Below are 22,009 nucleotides of genomic sequence, written 5' to 3' on the forward strand. Positions count from 1 at the left end.
GTTCCAAGATTTCAATAAAGTAAATGAGTACACCTCTGCTTTGTTCAGAATATGCTCAACGCTCCGATTTTGTGGGCAAACTGTTACTGAGGAAGATATGTTGGAGAAAACTTTCTCCACATTTCATGCATCAAATATAAATCTGCAACAACAATATAGGTTGCAAAATTTTAAAAGATATACCGATCAAAATTCATTTCTCCTCGTAGCAGAAAAGAATAACGAGCTTTTAATGAAAAATCATCAATCTCGTCCCACCGGATCACTAGCAATCCCAGAAGTGAATGTTGCTACTAATAATGATATTAAGACTCTGGGAAAAAGTGGGTACGAGGCCGTGGTCGTGGCCATTTTGATAAAAGTTATTTTAATGGTCGAAACCATCTTTTCAAAGGTAATAATAATTACCGAGGAAATTTTCATGGCCGTGGACGTGATCGTGGCCGAAATCAAAGAACTACCTATTATCGCGCTCCACAAAATACCAATTCCAACCAACACAATAAATGGAATGAAGCTGGTAGGTCCGAAAACAATGGCACTTCCTGTTTTAGATGTGATAGTACAAACCACTGGTCAAAGGCTTGTCGCACAGCTCCACATCTATGTGAACTTTACCAAGCCTCTCTCAAAAGAAAAGAGAAGGAAGTGAACCATGTGGATAACTTTGATGATCTTGGTGTTGAGCTGAACACTGCAGACTTTGATGTGGAACTCTAAAAAAAATGTTGCTTGACCACAATAATTATATGCAACAACTAAGTGTGTTTCCTACTATCTTTAGTTGTGTGTTTTATCTTTAATTATGTGTTTTTCCTTTATGTACTGTTTGTCTTTCGATGAAATAAAGTTCTAATTAAAATATCTTAATGTCTTCGTTATACACTTATTATTTTTCTTAATACTTTCAAGATTAAAATGAACATCAGTGGAACACAAGGTCAAACAAATGAAGAAGATATATGTATAGCGGACAGTGGAGCCACGCATACTATACTTAGATCTAAAAAATATTTTTATGAAATGAAACCAACAAAAGGGATCGTGAATACAATATCAGGTCCTACAAACTTTATAGAAGTGTGGGAAAAGCTAATTTAGCTTTACCAAATGGTACAAAGCTCATTATAGAAAATGCTTTGTTTTCCCCAAAATCAACAAGAAATTTGTTGAGTTTCAAAAACATATATCATAATGGATATGATTCTCAGTCAAAGACTGTTGGTAATAAAAAATATTTGCATATCATAAGCAAAGATCAGAAATTGGAAAAACTGCCAATGCTTCATTCTGGCTTACACTATACACATATTAATGTGCCTCAAGCACATATGGTAGTTACAGAAAATTTTTGTGATCCTGAGACATTTAATTTATGACATGATAGATCAGGCCATCCAGGATCTACAATGATGAAAAGAATAATTGAGAATACTCATGGGCATCCATTGAAATATCAAAAGATTCCACAATCGGATAAAATTCATGTGTGTACATCTTGTTCTCTTGGAAATTAATTACAAGGCCTTCGCCTGTAAAAGTTGAAAAGGAATCAACCTGTATTTCTTGAAAGAATTCAAGGAGATATATGTGGACCAATTCATCCAGCATGTGGACCATTTAGATACTTCATGGTTTTAATAGACGCATCAAGTAGATGGTCTCACGTCTCTTTGTTATCAACTCGTAATATAGCTTTTGCTAAATTTCTTGCACAAATTATTAAATTACAAGCACATTTACCTGATTACACTATTAAAAGGGTGAGGATAATGCTAGTGAATTTACATCACATGCTTTTAACGATTATTGCATGTCTGTGGGAATTATAGTCGAGCACCCCGTTGCTCATGTACACACACAAAATGGCTTAGCTGAATCGTTGATTAAACGTCTACAATTAATAGCTAGACCATTAATAATGAGAACAAAACTTCCTGTGTCTGTTTGGGGTCATGCAATTTTCATGCTAGCTCATTAATTCGTGTGAGACCAAGTGCAAATCATAAATACTCTCCTCTACAACTTGCCTTTGGCCAACAACCTGATATATCCCATATTAGAATTTTTGGGTGTGTAGTGTATGTTTCTATTGTACCACCACAACACACAAAAATGGGACCTCAAAGAAGGTTGGGAATATATGTTGGGTACGAATTGGCTTCCATTATAAGATATCTTGAACCCTTAACGGGTGATGTATTTACAGCACGTTTTGCTGATTGTCGTTTTAATGAGGCATTTTTCCCTGCATCAGGGGGAGAAAAGAAAAAAAAAGAAAATGATGTCTCATGGTATGTACATACATTGTTACATCTTGATCCAAGGACTAAACAATGTGAGACAGAGGTTCAAAAAATAATACATCTACAAGAAATTGCAAATCAATTGCCTGATGCATTTACTGATACAAACAAAGTTACTAAATCTCACATGCCAGCTGCTAATGCCCCAGCTTGAATTGAGATTCCAAATAATCAAGTAGATAACAAAATGGCTCATGAATCTCATAAACGTTTGAAATGTGGAAGACCAATCGGTTCAAAGGATAAAAATCCTCGAAAAAGAAAAACTCTTGAAAAGGAAGTTAATCACAAAGTGAATGATCTTGATGAAACATTGAATACTAAAACCTCCCATGAGGAGGATGTTGATAATAATAAAGAAATATCAATAAACTATTAAACTATGGTCAGACCCATATCTTGTGGAATCAAGATGAAACGGAAAATATTGATGAAATATTTTCTTATTCTGTAGCAAGTGACATCATGAGTGGATATGATGATCTTGAGCCAAAATCTGTTAATGATTGTCAAAATAAACATGACTGGGATAAATGGAAAGGCGCTATGCAAGCTGAATTAGATTCACTTAACAAACGGAAGGTTTTTGGGCCTATTGTTATTACACCAAAGGTTTTAAGGCCAGTAGGGTATAAATGGGTTTTTTGTAAGAAAACGAAATGAGAAAAATGAAGTTACAAGATACAAAGCTAGACTTGTAGCTCAAGGTTTTTCACAAAGGCCAGGGATTGATTATGAGGAAACATATTCCCCTGTTATAGATGGAATAACCTTTAGATATTTAATCAACTTAGCAGTCTCTAAAAATTTAGAGATGCGTCTTATGGACATTGTCACAGCTTACTTGTATGGATCACTAGATAGTGACATATATATGAAAATTCCTGATGGATTTAAACTCCCAGAAGCATTAAGCTTAAAGCCTAAGGAAATGTATTCCATCAAGTTACACAGATCCTTGTATGGACTAAAACAATCTGGAAGGATGTGGTATAATCGTTTGAGTGATTATTTGATAAGTAAAGGATACACAAATAATCTTATTTGTCCATGCCTCTTCATTAAGAAGACAACGTCATGATATGTGATCATAGTGTGTAGTTGATGATCTTAATATAATTGGAACGCAAAAATAAATCAATGAAGCAATTGCTCTTTTAAAGAAAGAATTTGAAATGAAAGACCTCACATAAACCAAATATTGTCTTGGTTTACAGATTGAGCATATGCATAATGGCATACTTGTGCATCAGTCAACTTATACTGAGAAACTCTTAAAGCGTTTCAATATGGACAAAGAAAATCCTTTAAGCACCCCGATGGTTGTTAGATCACTCAATGTTGACAATGTTCCATTTCGTCCTCGCGAAGATAATGAAGAGATTCTTGGTCCAGAGATACCATATCTCAATGCAATTGGAGCTCTTATGCATCTTACTAACTGTACAAGACTTGACATTTCTTTTGCAGTTAATTTGTTAGCAAGATTTAGTTCAGCCCCTACTAAAAGGCACTAGAACGGGATTAAACACATTTTTCGATACCTTCGAGGTACTGTTGATTTAGGCTTGTATTATCCTAAAGATTCAAAAGAAGGGTTAGTTGATTATGCAGATGCAGGTTATTTGTATGATCCCCATAAAGCAAAATCTCAAACTGGATATGTATTTAAGAATGGAGGAACTGCGATTTCATGGCGTTCACAAAAGCAAACACTTGTTGCAACATCTTCAAATCATGCTAAAGTCATTGCACTGCATGAAGCTTCAAAAGAATGCGTATGGTTAAGATCTATGTCACGACACATATTGACCTCTACTGGACTAGAGAAAGATCAAAGTCCAACTCCTATCTATGAAGATAATGCAGCTTGTGTCTCGCAGATGAAGGAAGGGTATATCAAAAGTGACAGAACAAAGCATATACCACCAAGATACTTTGAGTATACTCGGGACCTTATTAAAGACAATCAGGTTAAGATGAGATATGTCCAATCAAGCAACAACTCAGCTGATCTTTTCACAAAAGCACTTCCCACAGCAACATTCCGGAAACACGTTCATGACATTGGCATGCGCCATGTACAGAGGATGTAACACATTATATACTGCAACTTGAGGGGGAGCTACAAACTGCACTCTTTTTCCCCTAGCTAAAGTTTTTATCCCATTGGGTTTTTCTTTAGCAAGGTTTTTAACAAGGCAGTACTTCAAGACCCCAAAGTTTGCAAAGTGTCATCCAAGGGGGAGTGTTATGAATATCTATATCACAATCAAGATTTACCCATCTAGATCTTCCAAGCAAGTGGATGAGCACTTTGTCAAACTTATTGATAATGTGCCATATTACATAACCATCAAATAGTTAATCTTGTCTAGAGAAAAGGTTAATCTTTTGTAGTATAAATACTAGCTCAATGTAAAGGAGAAAATGCATCTCATACATACAAATTCATAAGTGATACATTTCATTACTTTCTCTCTTTACGAAATTTTCTAATGTTCTCAAGTTTTAGCACTAATCTTGTGTTAATTTTTGTAAAATCATAACAAGTATCATATTGTTATATAAAAATAAAAAAAATAATGGGTTTTTTATGTTGTGTTATTGGTTGTTCATTATGATTTTTAATTGGGTTTTTCTATGCATTGTGTTATAGATTTTGTTCATTGTGTTATCAATTGGTACTCATATTAAAGATAACAATTAAAACAAAGATTATGTCATTGTGTCTTTGTGCTTATCATTTGTCTTTCTACTTATCATTGTGTTTTAGTCATTGTGTATTATGTTCATGTCATTGTGTAATATGTTTCCATTGTGTTTTACGTTTCAGGTAATTGTGTTATATGTATTCACCATTGTGTTTTACGTTTCAAGTCCTTGTGTTATATGTATTCACCATTGTGTTTTACGTTTCAGGTCCTTGTGTTATATGTATTCATCATTGTGTTTTACGTTTCAGGTAATTGTATAATATGTATTCATCATTGTGTTTTATGTATTAGATAATTTATTGTTATTTTATCATTATATTTACGTATTATTATTACATAACCGTATTATTAGCATTTTAAAAAAATACAATGATGATTTGTAAGACACAATGACGAAAAAACAGAATGACAAACAGAAAGACATAATGACGAAAAAAGACATAATGACATAATTTTAGTTTTATTTTTTTCTATAACAAAGTTATATTCATATTAAAGATAAAAAACTGCTTGTTATTATGGTGATTTTAAAAAAAATCATATGAATAAGTTATAGACGTTTTAAAATAATGAAGGAAATGACATGTGACTTCCATGTGAAGAGATAAAATATGTACTATTACTTTAATACCCTTTTTCCTTTGGTCCCTACTTAACGCATTTCAATTAATTATGTTTTATTACACTTTTCATTTTTGTTGACCTTTATAGATTAACTCAATCCACACAAATTATTATAAAGCAAATATAAACGAATTCTACTTAAACCTTTTTCATGATAGCTTTGGAGTTACCTACAAGAAACGTACTTTTTTATCACGTGTTTTAAGTAATTATTATAAGTATGCTACTATTATTGTATTTTAAAAAAATTAGAAATATCTTACTTATATATTAAAGCAAGATGGTGTTCTCCACATGTCCTTATTCTAACCTATCCATATAGGCCTCCATATAAGCATATTTTCATATCAATAATTTCTACATATTCACAGTTATATTCACATTTATTATTAATCCACTAAATTAAAAAACACGCGACCCATGGAGAGCAACCCGATAACCCAATAACAAGTTTACATCATCCCTTTTCATTCTCTCTAACCCTAATTTCTTTACTGTTGTCACACCCCCGTCGAAGGCGGAAACGCGGGGGAGTGATGACGTCATGGATCACAGTCACTATTTATAGACTTTACGATAGATACTTCATTAGAATGCCTTCACATGCATGTCACTCCATATGTGTTTCCAATGCTTCAATTACCTGAGAATGCATGCATAAAAACGTCAACAAAAATTTGTTAGTGAGTTTCACAGGTTTATATGACATCTAAAAATATGTGTTTCTTGGACAACTAGTCAACCAATTTCTTAGACAATTACCATGAGCTCTATGATCAAGACCTAACAACGTTTCTATGAACGCCCCTCTTGATGTTCTAATGCGAAAATATGGAAGTCATCTGTTGGACAAATATCACCCGCTAGACCTCCAATCTAAGTTAGTGCGACTAACCAAGGGTGGGGTGTGTTAATCCCGAATAGTACTATTCACATTGGCCACGTCTACAATAGTTAATGATCATAGATTCTAGGGGACTTTTGGTGCATTATTGTTTCCAACCCATGTAAAAAAATGAGACGACGTTTCTACTCGTTTCCAAACATGTGTTTCTCCATGCATTCCCCCCCCCCCCCTAAGAGTCTCAAAACAGTTTAATTAAAAAGGGGCCGTGAGACTCACCTGATTCTCAAAGATTCGCTAGATAATATAAAAACCTAAATCCCGACCAATGAGTGCCCTATAATGTACAATAATAATTTAAGTCTAATGTTTCAATTTCAACACTTAAAGTGTTTCCTTAAGTGTTTCATAACCGTGTTTCACCCAACTAGTTAAATGTGCTTCGAAAACATGTGTTGTCTAATTAGGCATTTAACCAGACATCCGAGTCCATTAGGTACTTAAAGAAAAATGTACAATAATTATGTGTTGTCTAATGATTACTCACAAGAATGGAACTTCATTCGATGAGACAACTAAGGTGTTCACAGAGAATAACTAAGCCTGTATGTGCCTTAAGTATTATAGTAGTTCTTAGAAATGAGGAATGAGTTTACAACAAGTCCTTTGGATAGTTTGTGTTGACATAGATGGTATATCCTGAGGCTATTGCATAGAATAACTAGGTTGTCATGTTATAACCGAATAGATCGAGTAATTTCATGGATAACGTTTCAAGGGTGAAATCTGTGTATTCTTAGGCATACTAGCTATTCCTTTGAAGATAAAATGAAATGATCACGTCATTTAATGGTTAATTATTGACGGCTAATTCCTAGTGTTGAATCTCATAAGGCCATTTTGTTGTACTAACTAAGAAAATTTAATTTTTTTTACTAGTCTATGAGATTTCCTTAAAGTTTCATATTTTGCCTACTTTCGAAAACTTAGTCAGTAAGTACTCACTACACATGATAGATAGTGTGTAACTGGTTCATGATCTTTTTGTAGAGTAGTGGGTACACTATTTTTAGGATACTCATGTGTATACAAATAATTCTTAGTTAAAGAACATATAAGTTTCGATAAAGGTCGAGTAAAGTTTTCGAATGGCTATTAATCATGAGGTTGTTAATCAAAAATGCATCTTCTTGGGAAATGAGGTTTCCATGAAGATTATGTGTCAACATCCGATCAATTTACAAGGGTAAGTCTAAGATATCAATTATGCATGTCACACTTGTGTTGAGTAATGAAATTATAAGTATGTAGGTAAAGTTAAAACCTTTAATTTGAACATCATATTCGAGGTATCTTTTAAAATGAGAAAGCCTTAAGTTGATAGTCACGGAAAATCCGAATAAAGTTATCAATGTGGTGGTTCCTAGTTCACATGTTGAATCTACAATTTGGAAAAATAGATGTAAAGAGTTTCCTATATTGTGCATTAATCCACTCAATGGGTCTACTAGAGTTCTCATATAATTGTGGATTTACCGTTACGTTGGCCACCGTAACTGTAATTCAACCTTACATGATTACCCTAGTATTGCACCATCATGAATCATAGTGCGCGTGTTCCTATTTATTATAGTTTTCATAAATATTTCATCCATCACAACGTTTAGTTAATGGTTATCAATTTACTTTTGAGGTTATAGACGGCTAGTGTGGGTTCAAGAACTAGTGAAGCACACTCTATAGTTGAGCGGTGATCGGGAGACCAATATTTACAACGCCAGGGAAGGATTCCCAAAGTGAGTGATGAGAACGACATTTATGTTTCACTAATATCCGTATAATAATACTAATAATAATATTGTATCTATGAGTCATGCGATGCGATGCGATGCAATACAAAATGATTATTCCGTGAGCCGTGGATATAGCCTAGACCTACTCATGCATATCTAATTCGCTATAACCAGTGGCTCTGATACCAATCTGTCACACCCCCGCCAACGGCGGAAACGCGGGGGCGTGATGACGTCATGGATCACAGTCACTGTTTATAGACTTTACGATAATACTTCATTAGAATGCCTCCACATGCATGTCACTCCATATGTGTTTCCAATGTTTCAATTACCTGAGAATGCATTCATAAAAACGTCAACAAAAATTTGTTGGTGAGTTTCACAGGTTTATATGACATCTAAAAATATGTGTTTCTTGGACAACGAGTCAACCAATTTCTCAGACAGTTACCATGAGCTCTATGATCAAGACCTAACAGCGTTTCTATGAGCGCCCTTCTTGATGTTCTAATGCGAAAACATGGAAGTCATCTGTTGGACAAATATCACCCGCTAGACCTCCAATCTAAGTTAGTGCGACTAACCACGGGTGGGGTGTGTTAATCCCGAATAGTACTATTCACATTGGCCACGTCTACAATAATTAATGATCATAGATTCCAACCCATGTAACAAAATGAGAACGCGTTTCTACTCGTTTCCAAACATGTGTTTCTCCATGCATTCCCCCCCTCCCAAGAGTCTCAAAACAGTTTAATTAAAAAGGGTTCGTGAGACTCACCTGATTCTTAAAGATGCGCTAGATAATATAAAAGCCCAAAGCCCGACCAACGAGTGCCTATAACGTACAATAATAATTTAAGTCTAATGTTTCAATTTCAACACTTAAGTGTTTCCTTCAGTGTTTCATGACCACGTTTCACCCAACTAGTTAAATGTGCTTAGACAAAATGTCAACTTAAACATGATTCAACAACTCATTGGTGATAAGTTTTGTGATTCTTATTTATATAAATATAAATATATTGTTTTTTTTTTTCTCATAACACTATGTAAGTTTTCATATCCAAGCATGTTCGCTTTTATTGTAAAAACATATATACATTATATATTCTAGTTTCTAAAGATTCATTTAACACACAAGTCTCATAATAGAATATAATATCCATTTGTGCTATATACTTTCCGCAATACCGTTTTCGATCTTTAAAGTTGCAAAACTTTAATATATTCTCTCTCTGTATGTTTTTCATGAAAAGGCATATATGTATAATTTTTATGGAGTTTAGATATTTTCAAATATGCTTTCGGTTTCTCCACACATAATTACACTATATAATTATGTGTAGGCATTAAATGATCATTTTCATAAAAATCATTCTTTTAAATGCGTTACTATATATTTCAAGACGCGTACACGTGCATTCTTCGTCTTTTACAAGCTCATACATTTTTAACCATATTTCATAATCCTTTACACGTTTTCATACAAGGTCATACAAGATTCATACAAGTTTATATTTACACGTTTTCACAAACGTGCATTCTTCGTCAACTAGTTTATAATGTTACATGCCTTTTATACATATCTTTGGTGTTTAAATAATCATTTTCTTACAAGTTTATGTAACATTTTTACTGTACGAAACACACAAGTTTATGATCTAACATAGCTTTTTGGGTGATTAGGGTCTTGAACAAAGTTTAATCTTTTATAAAAATAATAAATTATGATGAGTCTTCCTTACAAATGCTAGGAGTAGAACAAAAGAGAAATAGATGATGATCTTGGTTTCCTAGTGGCTTATGACTCCACCAAATACTCCTAGATACTTGCTTATATTTGAGGTTATCTTGTAAGTTGATGAAGTGTATGCATGTGTATGTCAATTTGTGTGGATGGTCGAGGGGAGCAAGGACTTCGGACCTTGGAGCTCAAAAACGTGAGAGAGAGCTAGCAAGATATGAGATTAATAAGTGTGTGTGTTTGGTTCTTGTATCAAGGAGTGTATGTATTAATAGAAAGACATGAGACATGTGCATGCATAATATAATATAAATGATATGGTGATGGAGTGTGAGATAAACCAAGAAAAGAAAGGAGTAGTAGGTTGAATGGTGATCGGCCGAAGTCAAAAGGATACGGAGGGATAAGGTATGGCTTTGTTAGATCTTGTCTACCTTTTTTAAATTGTGATCTCATGGGGATAATTTTGGTGTGGAATAGATTGATTGTGTATTGGAGAAGCAAAATGAATGAAAAGAAATGGTTTGGGATTCAGGTTAGTGAGAGGGACAGGACAAAACAAAAGATGATGATGGATGGAGTAGTTGATAATTGATGGTGTGGTGATCATGTACGGGTGACATGATGCATGTAAGTTAAAATGACTTAGCTTTCAAACGTTCTTGGATGGTGCATGGTTATATTTATATTTTGCTTGTTCATGCAAACAAGCAATAAATACTTATGATGCATGATGGGGATGTAACTTTTGTTACTTCATCCAAACCAACAAAATAGAACAAAATCATTCGGATGAGCACAAAACCGAAGAGATCGATTTTGTGCGGTGGTGATGGGAGGAGACAGAACGGTGTCGGATGTTCGTTTGGTTCAGGATCAAATCGCGTGCATACTCATATATATATTTGGTGGGTTTTTATAGATCGATCTATAACGCATATATATATATATATGGCATTAGTTTTAGAAGCTTTTACTAATAAAACCGAATTAACACATACTTAATATTTGTGTAACACATATAAATATTCTCGTATATGTTTGACGCTCCAAGATAAAATTTAACGAGACATGCTTTTATTTTCTACAAAAATATATGTATATTTCTAGTCTGTCCCTTATGGACTAGTGATTTGTGTTTCTAATTCGAATTGCTTTATTACCATTGTTTGTTTGTTTCGGACAGACTAGTGTGACATGGTAATCCTCCACTAATCTGATAGAAGACATCTAATCAATTGTGGACTTTTTAATGCATATGATAACCTAATTACTTATAATCAAGTTTATCATGAAGGTTTTCAAATTTTAGATCATTTAAATTTGTACGGATAATAACTTTTTTTTTTGGTGGGGTGTCACAACTGCCGTATACACTGCTGTTCATTGATCCAAAACCATCATAATCCTTCGTTGATTTTCAGAAGCCAATACCCTGTTCATTCTCTCAACCCTAACTTTGCCATCGCCGTCCTCTTCATTGATTAATCGTTGATTTTTTTAACCCTTCGAATCATCTTTCATCTTTTCAACCCTAATGTCCACGACAAGCCAAAACCATCATAATCCTTCGTTGATTTTCAGAAGCCAATACCACTGATTAATCCATTGATTTCAGGGTAAGTTGTTATGCTGGTAAGTTGTTACGCTGATTAATCCAGTGATTGGACTTTTAAGAAAAACATGAAAATAAGGGCTTATTGGATATATGTTTAATAAAAATTAAGTGTTTCACATGTTAATTTAGTCAGTTGCAGCCTTCCGGTTATACTATGGAGGGTGTTATTTATTCTACATCTAATTTTGGACTTGATGGTTGGTATTCGTCCATTAATAACAGATCTATTTATGTTTATTTGCAATTCTTATTCTTATAATTTGCTTTTGTTTATAGAGAGATTTGGTGATGGTGATGCATCTGGTTTGGATCTTCACGAGGTAAATGTCTGTCTTATAGAATCTTGAATATTTGGATTATCACTAAAAACTTTTGAAAAATGAAAATTGGTGCAAACAGGAACTATAACCCGAAGATTGCAACTCCTGAACTCGCTGCTGCTGCTGCTGGTGCGTCACATTCAGAGTATGCGACTGTAAATTATCTCTATCTTTTTGGTATTCTATTTTCTTGTATTAACATAATATATTAATTGTATCGTATTATTGCTGATTTGTTATTGTTAGTTGTTATCATTCTTAGCAAGATAAATTAGTTACTACTTAAGATGCTCCTGCAATTAAAGTTATTCATAGCCAAATTTACAATATTGTTGGTAGTTGTTAGGGTTCTTATACTTGTATGCTTAATTTTGTGCATTAATTATAGGGTATATTTTTAGTAGTTGTTATTATTCTTATACTGCAGTCAAACAATATGGTATTCTTATACTTGTATGCTTAATTTTGCAGTCAAACAATAGGGTATATTTGCTTAAAGTCAAACTATATGGTATTTTGGGAAGAAATTAATATAGTCAAACAATATTTTTGGTAGTTGTTATTATTCTTATACTTGTATGCTTAATTTTGTGCATTAATTATAGGGTATATTTTTGGTAGTTGTTATTAGCAATATATTTTTATAGTTGTTATTATTCTTAGAGAGAAAACTACGTATGGCGGGCAGGGAACGCTTTAGGGTTGATACTTGGTATGATGTTCCGACGAAAAATAGCAGGAGATCAAGACAACAGGACGTGGTGATCACAAAGGTTTTTGTTTCAAATATGCCGGAGAGATGTTCATCGGCAGAGCTGGTTGCGGTGCTGAAGGTTTTTGGGGACATTCACGGATCGTATATTGCTAGGAAATATGATAAACTCGGGAAGAGGTTTGGTTTTGTATCCTTTCGTAACGTGAGGGATCCGGTGGGACTCGAGAAGGATCTCAAAGACGTTTGGATCGGCAGCTATAAGTTATTTATATTATTAGCAAGGTTTGTGGATGGCGAGAAGATGCCTAGGAAGGATACCAAGGTTTGGCAGCCGGTTATCGAGAACGCGGCACAGAAAGATGTTTCTATGGAAAAAGTTACAGAGGTGGTTACGGATAAGCCGGGTCCGAGTGTTGTTGGCCTTAGGTCTTTCCGGGACACTCATTGATAAAGATCCAGAGCAGGGGACGATGGAGGTGACGGTGGAGTCTGAAATTGCTGTACGGTCGAACTGGAGCGACCTTGGATTGGTTGGCAGGGTAAAAGATTTTAATTCATTGACAAATCTAAGGAATTGGCTGTCACGGGCTGCTAAGAGTAAGATTTGCATTAAGTATGTGGGTGGTTTTTTGGTTATCCTCGTGTTTGAAGATAAAGAAAAGAAAGAGTTGTTTTTAGAAAGAAAAGAAGTGTGGGATTCGGTTTTTGAGAGGATGGAAGAGTGGGATGGACAGGTTCTTGATTTTGAACGTAATGCATGGATTAAAGTCTATGGGTCCCGTTGTGTTTGGCGGTTGAACAGGTGATCAATGACATTGGATCCAAATTCGGTGTTGTGGTCCAACCTGCGAACATATCTGAAGAAGATGATGATGTCTCGTATGTGTTGATTGGGGTTCTAAGTAACTCGGTGAGCAGGATTCAACAACGGATCAATTTGAATTGGAAGGCTAATGTTTTTCCCATTCTGGTGGAAGAGGAGTCCGGTGATTGGATTCCTGATTGCATAGCTAATGTGGAAGATGAAGATTATGCGGCGGAGGACGTAGAAGACGAAGTGAGCATGGGCTCGGATGAGGTCAACGCCGGGGTCATGGGTGGGAACGGACAAGGGGCTAATTTGGAAGGTGCAAATTTTGTGGAACAAGATCAACCTTCCAATCTTGATGCCATTGAAGAAGGAAACGGTCCGAGAATTCAGGAAACTTTTAATCATCATTTATTTGATGGGAGTAATTGTAGGGATAGTTTGAAAAAGAAAGGGAAGGGGTTCCGTAAAAAATCCAGGCAACATAAATCAATTTCACCAGTGGGCCAGGAGAGGCCCAAGAAGAGGCTTAGAGAGGGAGATGATATGTTCGATTTGGACCGATATATTTTTGCTGTGAAGGGGAGCCCAATGCCCAGAACTTCGGTCTCGAATACTGAAGCTTCTCAGGATAATTTTCAGACTCCAGATTTGAACAAAGTTGTGAACCCGATGGGTTTCAAGTCTATTGACGGCATCGAAGAGAACTCCCACTCAATACTAGATCCTTAGATGAACGAAGTCATGGAAACAGTTCAGCTGGGAAAGGTGCTCGGTGCTTCTAATATAGAGAAATTCGAAGGTCCTGTGGCCAAGGCGATAATGGAAGAAGGTTCTCAATCTGTTTGTCAATGAATGTTTTATCGTTGAACATTCGAGGGATGGGATCCGAGGGTAAGAGTGTCTGGGTTCGTAATCTTCGAAGTGCTAATGAGGTGGGGTTTGTGATGTTACAGGAATCTCAATTTGTGTCTATTGCGGGGCTGGATATGGGTAAATTTTGGGGGAATTCAGAATTTCAATATGAATGGGTTGATGCGACGGGACGGTCGGGTGGATTGGTTTCATTATGGGACCCGAAACTGCTGGTGAACACAGTGGTGGTCAAGCAAAGGAACTTTCTAGCCGTTTCAGGTGTGATTAAAGAAAGTGGAAAGGAAGTTACGTTCATCAATGTTTATGCCCCTCATAAGTTGGTAGACAAACGGTTGGTATGGAACGATTTAAAGAGCATTATGGAGGCGGATGATAAGTACTGGATCGTGGGTGGTGACTTCAACTGTGTTAGACACCGAGACGAGAGGAGGAACTCAAAGTTCAATGCGGTTGCTTCTTCGGAATTTAATGAATTTATTGAAGAATCGGGTTTATGTGAATTTGTTTTGAGAGATCGTAAGTTTACTTTTCTTGCAGGAGATAAGTTAAGCCGAATCGACCGGATTTTTGTTTCGTGGAACTTTTTTAATGATTGGCCCAATGCGGAGTATCGGGCATTGGCTAGGGAGAAATCGGATCACTGCCCGTTAGTTTTAAAGGTTGTGTCTCGGAACTTCGGTGCGAAACCTTTTCGTTTTTTCAATTCTTGGCTGCACAGGAACGGTATCGAAGAGGTTGTTAGCCGGTCCTTGTTGAGGTTCAATGGAATGGTGGGAAAGCCAGATGAGGTGTTTATGTCTAAGTTAAAGAAGATAAGGAGCGGAATTCAATTGTGGATAAAAGATGTTTTGACTAATGAAGTGGATGAGGAATTTTGTTTAAAAAAAGAGGTGAACGATCGGGAGGTTATATTGGAGAGTAGGGAGTTGTCTGCAGAGGAATCTTGGATTTTTGAGGAGGGTAAAAAGCGATTGAAGGAAATTGAGGATTTCAAGAATAAAGATCTCAGACAGAAGGCTCGGATCAAGTGGGCGAAAGATGGAGACGAAAACACCAGTTTTTTCCACGGTTCGATTAATATTAGGAAAGCTCGTAATTCGATTCCTGGCCTCATGATCAATGGGAGATGGGAGACGAAACCGAGTGCAATAAAAAAAGAGGTATTCGGTTTTTTTAGAAAAAAGTTTACTGAAGATATGGGTGAGCGACCGTACCTCGCATGTTACGGGTTAAAGCAAGTCAAGGCGGCTGATGCAGAGGAGATGGTGATTCCTTTTTCTGAAAAGGAAATTAAGGATGCGGTGTTCGGTTGCGGAAGTGATAAAGCACCGGGTCCAGATGGATTCAATTTTCGGTTTGTGAAAAAGTTTTGGTCTTCCATTTCACAAGATTTATGTAGTATTTTTCAACATTTCTTTAACAATGGGGTGATTAGTCGTAGGGTGGGGTCGTCTTTCATAACTCTGATCCCTAAAGTGAGCGACCCGGTGGAATTGGGAGAATATCGGCCTATTAACTTAATTGGGATAGTTAGCAAAGTTATATCTAAAGTCTTAGCCAACAGATTAAAGAAGGTAATGGGTTCTCTGATTAATGAAACTCAATCGGCTTTTATTGCGGGAAGATATATTTTAGATGGGCCATTAGTCGTCAGTGAAGTTTTGTCTTGGGCTAGAAGAAGTGGTAAAGAGTTCTTTATGTTTAAAATTGATTTCGAAAAAGCCTACGACAATGTGAATTGGGGATTTCTATTGATGGTGATGCGGCAAATGAGGTTTCCAGAATCTTGGTGTATGTGGATTTATGGGGTGCTGTCATCGGCTAGGTCTTCTATTCTTGTTAACGGGTCTCCTACTTTTGAGTTCGCTTGTGGGAAAGGTATGCGCCAAGGAGATCCTATTTCCCCTTTTTTGTTTATTATAGCTATGGAGGCACTCTCAGGTCTTATTAAAAAGGCGTGTGATGTTGGTCTATTCAAGGGCGTTGATCTTCCTAATGAAGGTCCTAGTATTTCTCATTTGCTGTATGCGGATGACGCCATGGTTATGGGTGAATGGTCGGATTCGAATTTCCGGACGCTTAAAAGAATTTTGCGGATTTTCCATTTGTGTTCGGGCCTAAAAATTAATATTAACAAGTCGACCCTTTTTGGTGTTGGGAAAAAAGGGGAGGAGGTTAGGGTGAAGGCGGGAGAGTTGGGATGTCGTCCGGGAGTAACCCCGTTCAAGTATCTTGGGATTCAAGTTGGTGCTAATATGAACAGAATTAATAATTGGGAGCCGGTGGTGCAAGTGTTCAAGAACAGGCTTTCGAAGTGGAAATCTAGAGTCCTCTCAATTGGTGGAAGGGTTGTTTTGATAAAAGCCGTTTTGGAGAGTCTCCCGTCATATTATTTTTCATTGTTTAAAGCCCTGGTTGCGGTTATCCAAAAGCTTGAGGTGATGATTAAAAAGTTTCTGTGGGGAGGAAACTTGGAAGCTAATAAAGTCCACTGGGTTGGATGGGATGTAGTTACTCGCTCAAAAAAGGATGGTGGGTTAGGCTTGAGTAAGTTGGATGATTGCGACAATGCGTTATTACTCAAAAGGATATGGAGATACCGAATGGAGGGCGATGCTATATGGAGGAAAGTAGTTGATGCTGTTCATGGGTCTAAACGACGGTGGCAATCTGTTCCGTGTAATAGGAATGTTTCGGGTACTTGGTCAAAGATTGTTAACAGTGGTTCTCGGCTTATAGTGAATGGCTCTAGCTTTAGTAGTTTGATGCAAGGTAAGGTCAGTATTAAATTCTGGATTGATCCTTGGATAAATCCCCTTCCTTTGAAGACTTTATTCCCTGCACTCTTCCGTCTCGAAAAGAATAAATGGTGTATGGTCGCGGATAGAGTCGGCAATAATGACTTTGTTGGTGCTATAACTTGGGAATGGAAGAAGTATCCGGCCACTGTCCAGGAAATAGCTGAGGTTGTTGAGTGTTCTCAGATGGTTTCAGGGACTACACTCGACTCGAGCCGGGATTCATTGGAATGGAATAAGGGTCGACTGCAGCAACTAACGGTACAGGAAACTAAGTCGTGGATTAAAAGTTTCAATTCAGATGCTGTTGGGCATACGTTTCGATGGAGTAGTTGGCTACCGGCTAAGTGCAACATTTTTATGTGGCGAACTTTATTAGATCGGATTCCTACAAAGGTTGCCCTTAGAAGACGGAATATCTTGGTAGGAGACTGCAAGTGTGTCCTATGTGGAGAAGCTGAAGAGACGGCTGAACATGTGTTCACGGTGTGTCGAATTGCTGACGGAGTTTGGAATGGAATCGCTCAGTGGTGTCACATTCCTCCGATCTTCTTATTCTCAATTAATGATATACAGACTATTGTTGATCAGTCGGGGAGTTCGAACCGGAAAAAGGAGCTTCTTCATGGCATCTTGGTGCTAACATGTTGGCGCATTTGGAAGGCGAGAAACGAGAAGGTGTTTACGAAGAATAATACAAAGATTACTGAGAATATTTCGGACGTAAAGTCGTTGGGTTTCCTTTGGTATAGAAGTAGGGGTAAAAGTGATGTAGATTGGAAGGGTTGGCATTCTTTCAATTTTTTGATGTAATTTAGCCGTTTTCCTTGTTTTGGCTTGGAACTATCTCCGTCTTGGAGTTAGTTCGTTTTTTGGGTGTTTAATGATATTTGCCTTTCAAAAAAAAGTTGTTATTATTCTTATACTGTAGTGACGCTTTGTTTAAATTAATATAGTCAACGGTATTAATAAGGGAAGAAATTAATATAGTCAAAGGTTTATATTATATATCAAACATCTCCTTAGGAAATTGAATGTGTTTAGCTTACTGATCTAGGAACCGTTACGTGTTCATTCAGCAATGCTCCTAATTAAGGTGTGTGATATATACTTCAGATGAATCCAAGTTAAAAATTAAGAACATGAGGTGTATGTGTGTTATATGATAACCTCAACTTGTACGTTATTTCTTTATAATATTATATTTAGCTTGCATCGCACGAACTACTTTTTTAATGACACAATAGTGACCAATAGGATGATGGGTGAATAAAATAATTTTAAATATGTTAAAACAATATGTTTAAACATTATGACAAATATTCTCCGGTTATAAACGGTTTGGGCATTTTGAGATGACTTATACTTAGGATGGTTAATGGTTAATGGTTAATGCTTAATTTTGTGCACTAATTATTTTTGATAGTTCCCAAAATCAAGCTCCGTATTTTGGGAAGAAATTATATTCTTTATTTATACGGTATATTTAGTCAAGGATTTATATTATATTTAATTAATAACAAAATTTTTCTATTTACTATATAATTAGAAAGGAAGTTCCTAAAATTACGATGTTTAACAAAATTGAACATCTCCATACATACTATATAACATCTAATTGTATATGCATTCTCCATCCACATTCATATCAATCTTCTTCACTCGAAGCTTTTACCAAGTAAGTTTTTCAACTGTTATTTATAATTTCTATATTTAAACATATTATTTCACTAAAGTCTTCTATCATTTTATTCAAAACAGATTACAATGGAGGTTCAAAACTTTACAATGTTGAACGAAATTGATGTTCTCAAAACATCTCTGTCAACAGTTAAAGTTAGAGTTTTAAGAGTATGGAACGTCAAGGATAACAAAAATGCCAATGAAGACTTCTTGATGGAAATGGTCCTCATAGATCAATCTGTAAGTTTTCAATGATTTTATATTTTCCTTTCTCTTTGAAAATTACTACTCTTTTCATGAATTACTTACACATGCTTCTGTTTTAATATATTATTATTTCATGACAGAAGAATAGAATGCAAGCTACGGTTTTCAAACCCGACATTTTTCGTTTCAAAAGGTTTTTGAACGAAAACTCTAATCTAACAATTGTGAATCCCGGCGTGGGTTTGAATGCTTCCAACTATAGAGTAATTGATTGTCCAAACAAGTTGGTGTTGGGACCAAACACCCATGTCAATCCATGTGAAGACTTTGAAGGTCGTATGTTTGGTTTCAAAATAACGTCTTTTCAACCAATAATTAACAAAGAGATTCCTTTGAAGTCCACTATAGGTAAACACGTCATTTTATATATAAATAACATTTTTTTATATCTTTGATAGATTTTTTTATTAATTATGCAAGTTTGTATCTCAACTAATATTTTTATTTGATTTTGGTATATGTCATTGGTCATGTGGTTCACATCTTCAAAAGCAACGGGTCAAACTTTAAAGACAAAAACAAACGTACCATGGAGATCTTCGATTTAAGGTAATACTATTGATACCTATTTAACATATCTTTAAAAACTGTAGTTTAACTTTTTAGGATATATTAAATTTTTAAAAATGCTAAATTTCCAGAATAAATAACATATAAGACTGATATATGTAACAAATCCACTAATACATAACTTAGTTATCACATTGATACAATTTCATTTTACCTCCTTTCATTTTAACTATTTACAATACTTATCTTAGAAATTGATAAAATGACTCAATTTATTTTTTGTCATTTGAATTCATGAAAGTTGTCTGATTATTTAAGATTTATATAAATTTACTTATGACTATTTTTATATACTTGACTTTGCAAAGCAAGGATGAAAGGAATGCAGTTGAAATTTCAACGTTAAAAATGGTATTGGGTTTATGGGTTAAATGATTAGTTGGTGACTAAAAATAAACGTATCTTTACTCAACTTCCTTTAACAAAACGTTTTCTCTATTAGTAAAACTTTAAAGGGTATATTTTGTTACCTTTCTTAACTATGCGTCTTTAAATTTTAGCAATATATTTACGGTAATTGAGAGTTTTGATATATAGTGTGATGTTACCTTATTCATCTGTATTATCTACATCTTTATTTAATTACGGTATATAGTAAAACTTACACTCGGTTTAATTTATAGTAAAACTTACGGTGTAATTTATAATATGTTATATAATTAACATCTACGTTTTTTTAGTGGAAATTGTGTTTATCTTACACTCTGGGATGATTATGCCTCACAATTGTCTAAATACGTCATTGATCATTTTGAGGAAAGCCAAGCAATTATTCTACTTCAATTTGGTAGATTAAAGTATTATACCGGTTCTGATAATAAAGGTAATTATATAAATTCTACTTTAATTTCATTTATCTTCCAAAATTATCATCTTCAATATATTATGTCATTCTATAATCTTCAATTTTTATAGAGAAAGTTTATATCTCCAATTCCTTTGGATCGGGTGTGAGCCGTGTGTTTATCAATGACTACTTGTTTGGAATTGAGGAATACAAAACAGGTATATAACAATTAGTGTCTGCTTTTTATCCTAAATATTTTGATTAATATTTTTAAATACGTTAATTTTATGTAATAACATAAATTATCATCTGCAGATTGTTTGGATTGCTAAATGGAAATAATGTCAACATTCGCAGACCAATTCCAGTGAAGTTATTGTCATCTCTTGATGACGAGTTTTTGAAAACAACATCTTTCTATAATATTTGCAAGATTTGCACAATACTCGTGGTAAGTTAGTGGTTAAAATTTTTAGAGTCTCCGATTTGTCTCTTATACCCTATTGTATAACGATTAATTATATTGGTACTTTTTTACAGCCAAAAAGTATCATTTTGCTCGGAACAATAAAAGCTATATGTCCGGATACAGATTGGTATTACATTGGGTGTAGCACTTGTAGTCGTAAACTAATTGTTAATGTTGTTGAAGGTGGCAATGCTTATGAATGTAAAAATACAAGATGCAATGCATTAGGTATTGTCCCTACACCTAGGTATATATTTCCTTATACTTTGTTATTAAATTAATATGATGAATATCTTTGGTTTATATTGTTAAGATTTTTTTAACTTGTAATTAAAGGATATGCCAACCCTATTGTAGGTATAAGATAAAGATAAGGGTGCAAGATTCCATTGGAGTTGTTTCTTTGACCTCTTTGATAGAGATGCTAAGTTGTTGATTAACAAACCAGCCAGTGATTTGATTGTTGCTGAAGATGAGGTTTGCGTTGATTTACTTTTGCAAATTATTTAATTAACATGTCTAATTTTCTTTTGTGTATCGTGTCTTCGCGTTTCTTCCGACATGTCTTTTAACTTTTTTGGTTTAATTTACTACAGAATGGGATTGCAAGGGGTGGATTTCCCATTGAGTTGAATAGTTTGTTAGAAAAGAAATTTGCTTTCAAGGTTGACATTGCTGACTTCAACTTCAGAAACAATGGGGAAGACTATGGGATTTCCAAGCTTACTGATGATCACGGAATTATTTCACAAATTGAGAAAAGGGTTTTGATTCCTTCGGTAATTATCTTAAATAATTAGAACATAATTATTTTATATTATTTGTTTGTTATACTTTAAATTACAAATTTTTACCTTACCTTTTCAAACTTCAGCCATCTGATTCCGAATCGGTTACTTTGGGAGCATTTGTTTCAGAACTCCAATCAAGCGGTTCTCTTTCAATTAAGGTACATATACTATCTATGTATATTCTTCGTAAAAAATATATATAATAAAATGTTGTTTAAAATGTTTATCCTTTGTTATCTAATTTTAATAACAGCTTTCTGATATTGGTGAAAA

This window comes from Bidens hawaiensis, unplaced genomic scaffold, assembly GCF_021521415.1.
Source record: "Bidens hawaiensis isolate Kalapana, Puna unplaced genomic scaffold, B.hawaiensis_p1.1 tig00014105_1, whole genome shotgun sequence".
Taxonomy (NCBI): domain Eukaryota; kingdom Viridiplantae; phylum Streptophyta; class Magnoliopsida; order Asterales; family Asteraceae; genus Bidens; species Bidens hawaiensis.